This window comes from Pavona decussata, unplaced genomic scaffold (assembly GCF_977016875.1).
Source record: "Pavona decussata unplaced genomic scaffold, jaPavDecu1.1 SCAFFOLD_274, whole genome shotgun sequence".
In the NCBI taxonomy this organism is placed as follows: Eukaryota; Metazoa; Cnidaria; class Anthozoa; order Scleractinia; family Agariciidae; genus Pavona; species Pavona decussata.
Window position 1 is genome coordinate 430144 of NW_028145676.1, and position 14486 is coordinate 444629.

General features: G+C 39.5%; 1 long non-coding RNA gene across 1 annotated transcript; it reads left to right on the top strand.

Annotated features, from left to right (window-relative positions):
- Positions 1-1324: 1324 nt before the first annotated feature.
- Positions 1325-14486, top strand: LOC146455431 (uncharacterized). The gene is made up of 3 exons (XR_014859033.1): positions 1325-1371; positions 2056-2143; positions 14115-14486. It is a non-coding gene; the product is annotated as an uncharacterized LOC146455431 (long non-coding RNA).

Genomic DNA, 14486 nt, shown 5'->3' on the forward strand with positions numbered 1-14486 from the left:
TGTAGTTTGTTGTTTGTATCACCGTAGAAATTGAACGAGTTGAAATAATCGCGAAGTAGCAGAAATGATATAAAGTTATATTTTCAAATGACGTTTGCGTTGGCGTCGCTGTGTTGCATTCGTAAGGTTAAGCAGCGAGGACGGCGACCTTAATTGGCCACCGTAAAGAGATTCAAATTTACCTTTACAACTTTTTTGATAAACCAAACGTTCGTTTATACTCCCCGCCGACGCAAAGTTCGGTTAGAAACTAACTTATTTATCTTCTGAAATTCATACCCATTTTTAGATCAATCCAGATCCCGGTTTTCAGACTTTCAGCATATACTAAAATGATGGTTAAAGTCTAAATCATATTTCAGCCCAAAACGGCCCAAAAACCATAGACGATGAGAAGTCCAAAGACTACTGCAAGGCTGACACAACGTAATGTATTTTAAAATAATATTTCGGCTGGCCAAACCAGCCTTCTTCAGGTTTAGATGTAACATCTAAACGTGAAGAAGGCTGGTTTGGCCAGCCGAAATATCATTTTAAAATATATTACGTTGTGTCAGCCTTGCAGTAGTCTTCGGACTTCTCATTGTCTATTTTTCAAGTTTGGCTGATTAGATCTCCTGTGAGATCCAACGTACAAGCAAGCAGGACCTTCGTTCACGGCTTTTGCAGTTTTAAAAGTTTTCATTCAAAAACCATACCCTTTGGCGCCGTACTTACCTATAAAGCTTATATAGTGGAGTACCAACCCCCCCCCCCCCCCTTCTCCGGGCGTTGAGGACAGGAAGGAGCGCATATTCTCAGATGATTGCAGCTCTATTCTGTTCATGAGTAACCAACATAAATGTTATGAATGTCAATCCACACATGTGTAAAGAGGATAGATACATGACCAGCCTATGCCCCTTGATTGTATTTGGACAAAAATGTATGAATCTTTAAAGCTCTTTAGATTTTTCAGCCCCAAACCGTTTCCCGCCCTCTGCTTGGCCAAAAGGACGCAAAATTCTGTTCCCTATGTCAAACCTATCGTTTGTCAAACATTCCCTTTTCTCCCGAAACGGCTCAACGTGCGATCAGAAGTTCTTCTATTCTAGTTGTGTATTTCTGCCAACGATCAAAAAGTGAAGTAAAGTAAAATAAAGTTGTTTTGTGCGGACATTAATATGATGAGATCCAAGTTGACTTTTTCAATTCCACCCCATTGAAATGTTTCGCAATTATTTCCCTACCGGCCCCACCCTGAACGAAAAACCTCGTCCCAGAGCCCAACGCGCTTGAATAAAACCCACTCGCTAAGAATCATGGGTGATTGTCTGCCAAAAGAAGCATGGCGGAGTATTTGGCGTCCATCTTTGGAACAGAGAAGGACAAGTAAGTGAATTCATAGCGGCTTTTGATCACTGTCAAAGTTTTAGTATAAGGAAGTTTTGATTTTGCCTTACGTTTGTGAAAAGTTTGTTTCCTGTGCCCACTTTAATCAAAACTCGCGTAGACTTAGACACAAATTGGAAGCGTTTTATTTTTCTCGATTGAGTACACTCATTGAAAACGAAGAGGAGCATCAAAGTTGAAGCTTAAGTCCATCAAAATCGCAGACCTATTGAAGTCAACAGTTTAAAATAATGGGAGCTTATGACTTATGCCGAGCAAATGATTATCCTTCAAATGTTATTCTACGCCAGTTAATTCATCGCTGTTTTGAACTGTAGGTCCGGTTCCAGACGCCGTACTTCACATGAGCCGAATCGATTCGATTTTGGACGACTCATGCGAAGTACGGCGTCTGAATCAAAGCCGATTGACAGCCATTATTCCCAGCGAAGCGGCCGATCCGAATTAGATCGACCGTTCTGAATTGATTCAGACGCCATAGCTCACATGAACTTAATTCATTGAAATAAATTATTCGATTCGGTTCATATGAAGTACGGCATCTGCTCCGGGCCTTGGAATGATTTTCGTTGGCAAAAAGTTGTGTTCTATTAATTCTGTGTGGAGAACAAAATGTATTGATCATTCAATTCCAATGATGTATGGAAATCTCCATTTGTTTAGGGTAAATTGCTCTTTCTACTTCAAAATTGGAGCATGTCGACATGGAGAGCGATGCTCAAGACTTCACAACAAGCCAATTTTTAGTCAGGTGAGTACACTTATTTTTTGCCATCACTTTCTATGATAAGTGTATTATCATTTGTCTCACAATGTATAGTGCTGGCCACTGCAATAGCAGGAACTACAAGCGTTCAAATACGTGCAGTGTGGCAGATTAACGCGCGCGTTACGCACACATAAATTTTTACACTAACTATTACACGCACCTTGAATTACACGCAGTCTCCACTTACTTTGACCAGATAGAAATCGCCTTGTCCATCACATGCAGTTTGCGGGAATTTTTTCACTTAACGGCGATGTACATGAATTTGGACAAAAGCTTCTCGCAATTTAAGCAAAAGGTTAGTAGGAATCTCAGAGGATCAGAGTCTGTATTTTAATCAGTTTGAGAAATCCAGCCTCGTTTGTATCCTTAGGATAAGTTGTTATCTTTCTATAAACCGTCAATAAACCTAAAGCTGCGATTTACAACTCTTTGTAGTTACTTTGAGTTATAAATCACGATGTTTTGACTGCTTACTGCTAGTCTTCATCAGGCGATGAGGTTGACAGGTTATTATTATTGTATCTACATGTACCATGATGAACAACACCAACCTCTTTCTCGACTTTCTATGATATAATATAGTAGGTTATTGCAAGGGAAAGGGTGTCCAGTTGTTTTGCTACGAAACAAAACAACTGTTTCTTTGTTGCGTTACACGGTTGTTTCGTTACACCGTTAAGTATGAAAATGTGATTATTTCTCGTTCTTTTAGTGAGTTCCAGTGGAATTGTCTTAGCTGTTTCAGACTGCGTTTCATAGTGTTTGTGCAAGGACTTAATTGAGTTCAAATATTAAAGAATAAGTCAGGTTTACAGTCAATTCACGTCACTCGCGACTGGTAATTTTGAAATTTAAACGGAGTTTTGAAATTTTCAAGTCAGTTTTGGACATTGCCAACAAGATTTCAGAGTTCCCAGAGTTTTCAGAAATTTCCCTAGCTTATTGACAGTATAAGGGTATGAATTTGTTTTTACATTACAGCATTAAGTATTTCAAGAATAACAATTTTTTCCCAAGTATTTTGAGTCTTTTTTTTTTTTCAGTTAATGCATCTTTTTCGGAAAGATTTCCAGAGAAATGTTCAACATTTCATTCACACGTCGGACATTACAAAGAGAAATTCGAATGTTTATTTAATGCTCGGAAATACTGGTCACGCGTAACGTGAATTGACTGTAAAATGTAGCGAATCAACTAAACTGCGCGGTGAGGGTAAAAGGCGGCATGAGTTTGCGGAATGGCATGTGGCAATGACCTGCGGCATGGCATAATTATGCGAAAAACGATACTCGTGGAATGACTCAAAGAAATGAATTAACTGAAGAGTGCGTCAGTTTTTTGCGCCAATTTTAAGAGCATTAGATTTTTCGATGCTGCGGAAAATGCAACAGATGGGCTGATTAGAAAATACAAGCCTGTAGCGGGAATATAACATGTCTGATCGGTGGTTAGGAAAGAAGTGAGGATGAAGAAATCGATGAATACTGTTTATTGTTCTCACATTCACGGAAATATGAGTACATGTGCCTATTCTCGTACACTTTTTGCAATTTTCTCGTATATAGTTCCTTCCTTTAATACCTAAACACGTCCTAAAGATTGGCTGATTGAACGCCTGAGGTTTCGTACGATCGTTCGCAGATGGTTAATCGCCTTTCCTGGAAAAAATATCCCCGTCATTATGTTAATATACGTCTCGTTAAAGAAAAAACGAAGTAATATTAAAAGTATATGTTACCTTTTCCGGACTTAAAAAACATTTTTAAGTCAGTTTGGGTGAGACCTTCCTCGGGTAATAAAGCGCTGAAACATTATGTAGAGGTCTATTGTCACCGGTCCCACGGCACCTCCACCGGATAATTTGTTTTACCACGTATCGCATTTGTTATCTAATTCCACATTGTTATCCCAGAATTTTATTTCATAGATATAACGAGCTATAGTTGTGTCAACGGCTAATAAAATATGTGGGTCGTTAGGAAAAATACTCCGCTACCCTCCCCCGCCGGTTAGGTCAATGAAACTTACAACTTACAACTTGACCTGTGACCTACCCACCGAAAGCGCTTTCATCGCCCGCCGCTTCAAATCACAAATATTTATAGCCAATTTTTTTAATTTAAGGGGGTAAATATTCCTCGATGCGATGTTTAATAAGTTTTGCCGCTTTTGGAAATTGCGTTTGTTGGTTATTTCGGCTCGCTGTCGAACCGGCCAGGTAAGCTTTCAGGAAAAGTTGGGAAGTTTCTTCGCTATTCTTTTATGAAACTGTTGTTGAACTTAAAATGCGTTTGGCCTTCGGTTTGTCCGAGAATAGTTTATCAGACGCTGCGAACATTTAACGGTTACATATTGTAACGAATAAAAAATTTGTAACAAACTCATGAGAAAAATAGGTTTTGTTTTTTCTCACCTTACATTTTCGGCGAGATACGTACGCAAGTTGAACTTGTCAATTACATGGAAGTCAAAAGGTGAAAAGCGAACATGAAACTTAAATTCACTCAGTCCCTTGACTACGAAAATTCATAGCTTTCTTTACCCTCACCCCTTCATAACCAGCGATCGACATGATTTATCCCAGCCTTGTATTTTTTAATCCTATTTCTGTCGTCTAGTTGTTTTTAAAAGTTTAGCTTGGAAACCACAACATCTATAATTATAAAATTGGCGCGAAAACAGGACGCGCTCTTCAATTAATTTATTTCTTTAAGTCGTTCGGCAAGTATCGTATTTCGCATAATTATGCATGCCGCAGGTCATGCCATATGCCATTCTACAAACTCATGCCGTCTTTTACCCTCACCGCTTCTTGCCTCTTCCAAGTTAAAATATTCTTTTGATTTTTGAGCTTAAGAGCGAGATAAGAAGGGCTATTTTGAATGCGAACAAAAGAATATTAGAAGGGCAGCCATTTTGGAATAAGGGTTATGGGGTTGTTTTCATACTCGAGGAGAATCAACTTTTTTATGAAAACGGTATCATAAGAATTTGGCAAATAGAGTGTGTCTGTTTGCTCAGATGTCAACTTCAAAAGCTTCACTTCTTTGAGATTTTCCTATTGTGTACATTGTTAGAAGAAACAAAAACAATGCATTTGTCAAAAGGTCTTATTTCAGTTAGTTGTTGACTAGTTTATTTTATGCGGAAAGTTGAGGCCATAAAAACACTCGGCAGAAACGAGGGAAAATGCGCGCTCGGTTGCATTTATTTTAAAATATAAATACACAAAAGGATGGCAGTAAATCCTTACATGGTGCATTTAGAGACATAACACCCCGATGCAAATCTGTACCCGAATTCAACGCTCAGAAACTACCGGAGACTGGTACGAGTGAGGAATTATGGGATAGTTTTGGTAGGCGGATGGAAGTTGCGCCGATGAATAAGTGTTTTTCATGGCCGTCAGTTGTATAGGAAATACTCTTTTAGCTTTTAGGTGAAAACTATTTAAGGACGGTTTCTGCTTTTGTTACTGCGCATACGTTCCGCGCATTCCAAGATACTCGAGTTTCCTATGGGTAGTGCCTACTAATACAGTCTGTGGCATGCCGGTGTGGTTTAAAACTATGCGGAGAAAGCAGAACTTAGCAAGTGCTCTTGGAATCCAAAAAGAAAACTGGGGATAACCATGCATTTTTCAGAGATAGAAAAGCTTCAATTTTGAACAAAACTCCATGAATTTCTTTGTATTTTACTGTTGTTTAGAATAATTGTTGCTTAATTGTCTCTAAATAAAAGGGGTTACCACTAAATTTATTTTTGGATTTTAATAGCCCTTGCTAAGATCTGCTTTCCCCGCATAGTAATAAACCAAACAAAAATACTTCTTTATTAGTAGGCATCGTCCTTAACCACAGCTACGCTACACTGAATAAACGCCGGAAAATGCCCTTATTCGTAGGCGTGATGTCCATCCGCCTACCCAAACAATCCCACCATCCCTAGCGCGTAAAAGTCTTCTTATAGTTTCTAGAATATCAAAATGCACACTGTCTTTACTGTTCTCCCTTTATCTCTTATCTTGATCATTTGTCGTATTCTCTTGCCCCTCTCAAGTTCGATCAAGTGGTGATATGGTAAGGAGAAGTTAGATGCTGATAGCATTTGGGAGTTCAAGCCTATATTAATTTTTTGTACCATACTATTCTAAACCGAATTCCGTTTAGAAGGCGTTAATTAAAAGCTAAATGACTTAAAGGAAGAGAAGAGTTGTCAGGTTTTACAGTTTAGTTATGTTCATATATCACTTTGCTAAGACCCAACATAGAAAATAAATAAACAAATAATAAATGAATAAACAATTTCTGGGATTTGCACTCTTCTCGTTAGAAAATAAAAGCATGTGTAAATAGGCACGCAAAGCGTACATGTGGGTAGTGCTGTAGACGCGCTGTGGACCTGTTTGTGTTCACTCTTGACGACATAGTGGGTAGAGTACTATACAGTCAGTACCCCAAAATATGCGTATGGGTTACCCATAAAACCACAGTGAACACAGAGCACTTCAAACATTGTATTTGTCGCTGAACAAGATTAATACATCGATTTTCACTACGTCTCGCGAACGTCCTTTTCTCTTGTAAAACTGTCCCGGATGTATGTGGCCTACGTCACGCGTTACAAACTTCCGCTTCAGGCTAACTTTCCATTTCCGGTTACTTTTACCAATGTTTACAACCTAACAAACAGCTGTTTCCAAAAATAAGCGTAAAGCGTTCACAAAAATGCCGCAAAGTAGTCTGGAAAATACACAATAAATTTCAATAAAAGCTCAGAATCCTCGAAATTTATTGGGTATTTCCCAGAGTACCTTTTGGCATTGTCGGACGCTTTTACGATTTTTTTGGGCAACCTTCGTCGCAACAGCTGTATGCTAATTAGATCACCCCCATCATTTAGCCGACGCTCTTTTGGCTCGTCACGCAATCGTTCTTCACCAAAAGATTGCGTGGGGAGCCAAAAGAGCGTCTGCGAGGTACGGCTACCCATCGTTACACCAGGTCACTCAGTTTACGATTCACACTTCGCAGAGGGCAACTTATTTTCAATGGAATTTATATCAAACAAGAAGCTGTTTCCAGTTTCCGGGCCATATTTGACTATGTGGTGCGTAAAGCCTACAATTTTTTAACAGTGATAACCTCCAGCATCGCCAATTCCCCCAAATAGATAGCCTGCGAGCAAGCTCTCTTGGGAGTGAATCCTCTTTCCCCCTCCCGCCCCCCACCCCCAAGAGAGCTTGCTCGCAGGCTACCAAATAGATAGATACAGAGATATAGCGAGGCAATAAGTAACCACCAGATAGAATTGCATTTCTTGCAGTCAGAATGAAAAACGACATTTGTCATACGAATGCTTTTTATAATCCCCGGGCTTTAATCCTTACGTTTTCACCTTCCGTTTAGAGACAGAAACCATTTGTACGGTTCTAATATGTATGTGACGCCGGGTCAATGACGGATCGTAATTTTCAGTATGATCTAGACCCGGAGGGGGGAGTTACTCCCTTATGTGACCTGAACGGGGACGTGTGGCCCGATAGGGTATGGTTTTCAGGGTGTTTTGTCTTGAACGGGGTATCTATTTCATCACTTTCTGTCTTAAACAGGGTATCCCTACATGACCTAATGGCTTAAACAGATTGTGATTGCCAATGCATTAAAATACAGTAAGAAACTAGTGTATTCTTATTTCATTCTAGTCTTAAACAGTGTGTGATTTTGGGTTAATTGTCTTAGATAGGGCCTGAAAATTTTGAATTCTGTCTTAAACGGGATAGGGAAATCGGAGAATTGTGTCTTAAACAGGGTCAGGGTTTGAACGCCCGGGCCGCACCTCCCTACCCAAGCATCTGTTGAGTACCCCCTCCCCCTCCCCGGGATCTAGAGTAACGATACGCAACAAGCGTTAGCGGGAGCGAATGAGAGGCGGCTGTATTCGCAGGCTAATCACGCGTACGTTTATATCCTTGTACGTTTTTCGATGTTTCGCTGTTTATATTTTTAAATGAAATTCAGGGGAAAGCATTTGTTATTCACCTTCTATTTGAAGACAGAAACCGTTTCTACATTGATTGTTTTTCTATAGTAAACGTGAGACATCTTTATCTATCTTGGCCCGCGAGGTCATAGACTGATTTAGGTGCCAAATTTTCGGTTAAACAAAACTAACCTTGAGGCACTCAGGTTAGCCTAAAAAAACACTCCGGTTAGCCTAAAGAGCACTCCAGTTAGCCTAAATAGCACCTTGGTTAGCTTAAATAGCTTTCCTTGTTAGCTTAACGGTTAGCAGTTTATGTTGGGGTTGTTCATGCCTCGCATGCCTCGCATGTTTTGTTCATGCCTCGCACGTCTGGCTCGCATATTGTACATATTGTAAACACTCCTCACGGCCCGAAAACAAAGAACGCGACCGAGAATTTAAAGAATTTGATAACACGACAGAAAACGTAACTCGTACCAGTCGAGTACAAAAAACGTGACCGAAAAGAATAACTCGTGGCCCGAACTTTAATCTCTCGGCCCATCGCGACCCCAAAAAGAAAAAAGAATTTGATAATACTACCGAAACCTTAACTCGGTCCGCCTTACGGCCCGAGTAACGAGTGAATACTGTTTTTTCGCAAGGGTGATTGGCTACCCAACGACATTGTCTAAGATTTCACGCGCGAGTTTTTCGCCAGTTTATTACAAACATAATAAAAGGCAATGGTTATGAAACCCAACAAACTTCTTTGTTATGTGATTTTGTTAGCATTTTTGATTTTGACAACGAAGTGTTGATTATAGGCTGTAGAAATTATAGTTATTACAAATCTGTGAAAATATTACATAATACTTATGGGATTCAACAACAATAGCGAATACAAATGACGTGGTACGGAATGAAAATATTGTATAATTCTAAACCGATACAGCAAAATACTTCTCTGAAAAACGAACAATAAATTTGTAGTGATGAATAACAGCAACGGCGAAAATTAAAGTAAGAGTGTTGAATTAACGCCTTTTAAGTTGTTTGTTCAGGGCGGGTCGTTCCCATTCAAAATGTAGGGCTTTTTTCAATCTTAACTTGGAAAGTGAATCGAGTCCAAAATGGAGAAGCAATCCCCAGAAAATAGATTCTTGCATGTCTCAGAACCCTGCAAATGTTTGCAGATGTGGGAATTACGCCCGAAAGTTAGTGCTCGCGAACCCTGGCGCCAAGGTAATCCGGTGGTTTCACTGACATAGCAGGCGTTAAAGCCTGCACAAGTAAATTTGTATGCCGCCTGGGAAGACAGCGCATTGGGAATGGAATTTTTCACACTGGACATGTTTTTTTGACTCATGAAGCAATATAAACCAGGTTGACAAAGCGGATGAACTGTAAAGCGAGCTGAAGTTGAAGAACCGCTCTTTGCAGTCTGATCGAGAAAAACAGAAAGAGCAATAACTGCTACTGATCCAGAAAGGTAGGCGCTTTTTGTTAAGTGGCTGATTTATTCGACCTCTTTTACTCTCCCTCAAGCGCTTGAAAAAGAACGTTCATATCCTGAACATTATCCAGAGTCATTTGTCATAGAGCGGCGGTGAAAACACAAGGCACTTTTTCAACAATTGCAGACGAGAAGTTAATTCAAAATTCTTTAAAACGCTGTTCTGATAAAGAAAACTATTTATACACGTTTTCGGCTGTGGATGGCCAAGAAAGAAATTGAAACCAACCTGAAACATTTAGGCTGCCGTTTTCAAGTTCATGTAGACGCCTTTAACAAGCTTGCTACATGTAATAGGGATAGTAGAAGTCGGTTGCTCTTGAATCAGGTAATCTGTAATAAATTCTTCAAAATGACATTATCGAGAAATTAAACTTTCTTGTTCGTTGTTTGTTGTTGTTGTTTTTTTTTTTTTTGTTCGCTTTCTTCCTGGAGAAGGAAAGAACGAAAGTTTCTTCAATTTTTCAATTTTAAGCCGGACAGTTAAATGTGTCAAAATGCCCGCGCTCTCAAATTAGCTGTAAAAATTTCAAATTCCTCGTAGAAGGACATAGACTTTCTCAAAGTCCTCGCGACCTCGTCGCTCGTCGGTCACTAATTCCGCGCATAAGAAGACGACTTGCAGCAAGTATAAGAAGGACAGTACATGGGCTGGTACTCAGAAATTAGAAAAATAATTATTTTTCCTCCACTAGTTAACAGCATTTAAACTTGGTACGCCACATTGATACATCTACGTTAATCATGTGCAGACAATTATACCACCTAAAACTTTAAAACTATATTTTCTTCATCAATACAGTGAGTTTGTATCTTTAATGTTATGTATGCAGTATTATATGTAAATGACATGTTACAAATTAACTTACCTCGCACTGCTGTCTCGATTCATACAATGAGTTACAAACTTTGGAAAGATTTCCGCACAGCCCCAGTATTAATTATACCTGATCACTGCCATACTAAACCCTCTTACACGACGAACGGGCATGAATAGAGTCGAGTCCTAAAATGTATGCATAATTTGTATGGTACAGAAACCTTCCTTTAACTTTGCTGCAAAGTACTTTAATCAAAATAAATTTGTAATCCACACGTTAGCGTAATCTCGATTTTCAATCAAAATATTGAGGCTTTCTAGGTGTCTTCTAGTATTGCACAATAACCTAATGACATAAACATATACTTTTGTTTCACCAGATGAAGTCATTGCCACTTGCGCTGCTTCTCGCAGCCCTGACTATTTTGGACCTTGCTGAAGCAGGCCAGGTGGGCCGCTGGTCGAAATGCTACGGGTCTCCTCCTGCAGACTCCTTTGGTGGCCCAGACCAGCACATACCGGCTTGGTCTCCCTACTGGAATAGATATGGACGAGCAAATCCTATCGGTTATCACGATGACAACGGCAAATGTAAGGCTTATTTTCCGTGGGGATGGGAAAGAGAGCAAGGAAGCGGCGAATTCTATGTGCTCCAATATGTTACTTTATCTGCTTTTCTTGCAAACTCGGACCTTTCAAATTTAATGTCTGCGACTCGATTGTATGGGGTAAATGGAGGTGATTTCAGTACTTTAGTACAAGTTAGAGAATTAGTTTTAAAATTTGATTCAAGGAATTTTTATGTAATGTTTAAAAAACGAACAGAAGTATATCGGGTTTAAAGCCACGAGGCGCAGCCAAGTGGTTTTCGACCCGATAACACATGTGCTGCGAGTTTTTTGAACGGCTTCAAAAACATTCCTGGAAAAGAGTGTGTCAATAGAGTTCATAACAATTATGCTTTTGTGAACGTTGGAAAATAGCATACGAGAAAAACACCGCATACCTCATACTAATAAGGAGGAGGTTTATCGATACAAAGTCACTGCAAGTCACATTTAGGTTAAAAACTGCTGTTTTCAAGAAAAAGGCTCTTCGCTCAATAAAACGTTTAGACCTGAGAGGGTCGACTCGTACAAATAACAAACCTCGCGCTGGTAAAATCATACCAGGTAAAATCATAAATGGTGACAATACTTCCTTTCATTTGCTCGGAGGGAGGGGGTAGTACTCCTCGGAACCTCTGGTGGGGGGTGTGCGGCTCGGTTCTTCGAATCCTGACCCTATTTCAGTGAGCACTGAATCAATTTTGTTTTCCTATCATCTAATTAGGAAGTATGGACTTTCCCAGACTGGAATTGAATACGTGTGGATCTCATTCAGGGATTACGTCTACAAGAACAAGCCTTGTCAAGTAGTAGAGTACAACACCGGCAAGGCTTGGATCCCTTGCTATTTAAAACAGGCGGATGTTAAAGATTGTCATAGAAATTGGATAAAGAAATATCTGTTGCGCTTTTGCACAAAAAGCAGCCGTTATTCCTGGGTAACTTACTGTGGAGACGACCACAGTCAAAAGCCAAGTTTTACTTTGACCAATGCTCTAGTATTGTGCCAGGTCAAAACGGCTCGAAGACACGTGACCATCACTCACGTGGATGATCTCAATTCTAACAGCATCCAGACTAAACCAGAGTCCATCTTACAAGGTATTTAATCGTAACGCTGATGTTTAACTGAAATTATCAAGTTCTGACAGTTTGTTAACAGAAATAAAAGCATATAACTCATCAGTAGACAAACTACAGTAGACAAACGCAGCCACAAGACGACTGGTCGTAACTACGGTCTGAAGAGACATTTTAAAATGCTCCAAGTGAAACGAACTGTGAACAGGGACAAGGGTCACAGCTGCTTTATTTCTGAACAGATCCTGAAATGTGCGTTGTTTTAAGTTTCTTCTTTGTGCGACAATATACATTCCCCAAAATTCTAAGACAAGTTCTTATTTTGTAGAGTTACAAAGTTTTTAAACTTTAACCTGGGTATCATTGGTGTCAACCTTATAAGTTAGATTGGTGTGTTTTTTAACTATTTTATACACATTGTTTCTGCTACGTTTCGTATTCATCTAGTACTTCCTTGCCTTTAAGGGTTTGCTATCGTTTTATAAACCACTCTATAATCCCGCTCTAACCTCGGTTGACTTATCCTTTCCTCAATCCATGGTCGGAATTTCCAGATTATCGGAGCGGTGTAAAAAGTTTACGCTTGTTCAACTGGTTTTGATAACTGCTTTTCCTACCGCTCGTAGGAATCAACAGAACGGTTGCTTTAGTATTCCATCTGAGAATAAAGAAGTTTTGTGAGGAGGGAGGATTGAGTACACAAAGCAACAAGTAAATCTGATGTTGCTCAACCTATCTATTTTAAAAGCTCAATTTTAAAGGTTTCGGTCTTTGCGTTTAAATAGTATTTTTAATGTCTTTAACAAACAAACAAACAAAAAAAATCACGAGTTAAAGTGAGAACAAAACTTGCTTCGGTTGGAGAGAGCTTTTATAGAACAGAGGCAAAGACACTTTTAATTTCAATTTTTATTCATTTATGATAATAATACTTGAACGGTTTCTGAGGTTTACGACACCATGCAATCCAATTAAAGTTTATATTTACTGTAAAAACAATTCGTTTAAATTGCAAATATTGACATCAGCCCAAATTTTTCAAATGGCCTCAGTGATTGATAAAAAGAGATTTCTTTTTCAGACACAACCGTCAATCGCGGTTCATCTGCACTGACGTGGAAATTCACCAAGAAATGGACAAAGAAGACGTCCTCCAGCTACTCCAGCGAACACGGATGGGAACTGAGTGTGACGACTACCATCGACTCTGGAGAACTCGCAGGTGCTATTTCCAAATGGCAGGTATCAGTTACAGCGGAAGGTTATGGGACATACATTTACACAAACTCCAAGGAAAATACAGAGGAGGTTACCTATTAGCGTAACTTCAATGTAAGTGTATCTTTATTGTCCGCCAACAATATACACTTAATGTATGGTGTCGAGGGAAACAGTTCGTTTTGTTTTCCCTCGAGTCCTGATGTTTCCAGAGGCAAAGTCGAGGGAAACATCAGGACTCGAGGGAAAACAAAACAAACTAGTTTCCAGAGGGACCATACATTAAGTGCTTTGTTACATATCTGACTTGTTATCATTTGATAACATCCTACCCGAAGTAACGTGGTGGGACTTAATTCTTTCAACTATCCCTGTGACAAATTGAGGTCTGTTTCTTCGAGTATTCCCTCCATTGAAATAAATTAATAGGGTATCTAAATTTATCAGATTTGAACGAAATGCAACCCTTATCTTCGTTACACAAAATCGATGATCTAAAGTATGTGAGGCTTTCACGAGAGCACCCATAATTTTCTTTTTGTGAGGTCCCAGACGGGTGAGGACTATCGAAAAAACATTTCAAGCTGTACAATAAATTTTCTCGGGAACCAATGGAAGTATGGAAAGGAATAAACAGAATGTTTAGAGCATCTAGGCCACTGGTGGCGGCCCTGTTCTGTAATTGACTTCCTGCTCAAGCAGTGATTGAGTAATAAATAATAATTGTGAGTTTCTTTACCTTAGGTGCCTGCAAAGACGGAATATAAGGTGAAAATTATAATTTTCAAGCAGGAAATAAACGTCGGATTCAAGGCTCGGGAAAAGTTCTTTGACGAAAAAGGCAATCTCCTGGGTGAACGCGATCTGAGTGGAACCTGGACAGGAGTGACAACTTTCACAGGGCACGCACTGGTGACTGAGAAGGCTTTGAAAAGATACTGACTGCGCTAGATAGCTAATAATCGTAGTCACTTGTAGTTTTTCCTGATGTTTGTGACGAGAGACCACATCATCACCATGAGGGAAAAGTGAAGCAGTGCAAAATATACTAAATAATGTAAACATATCGTGTCTGTGCCATTTGTTGCCAATAAAGAGCTTGATCTCTTCAACTTA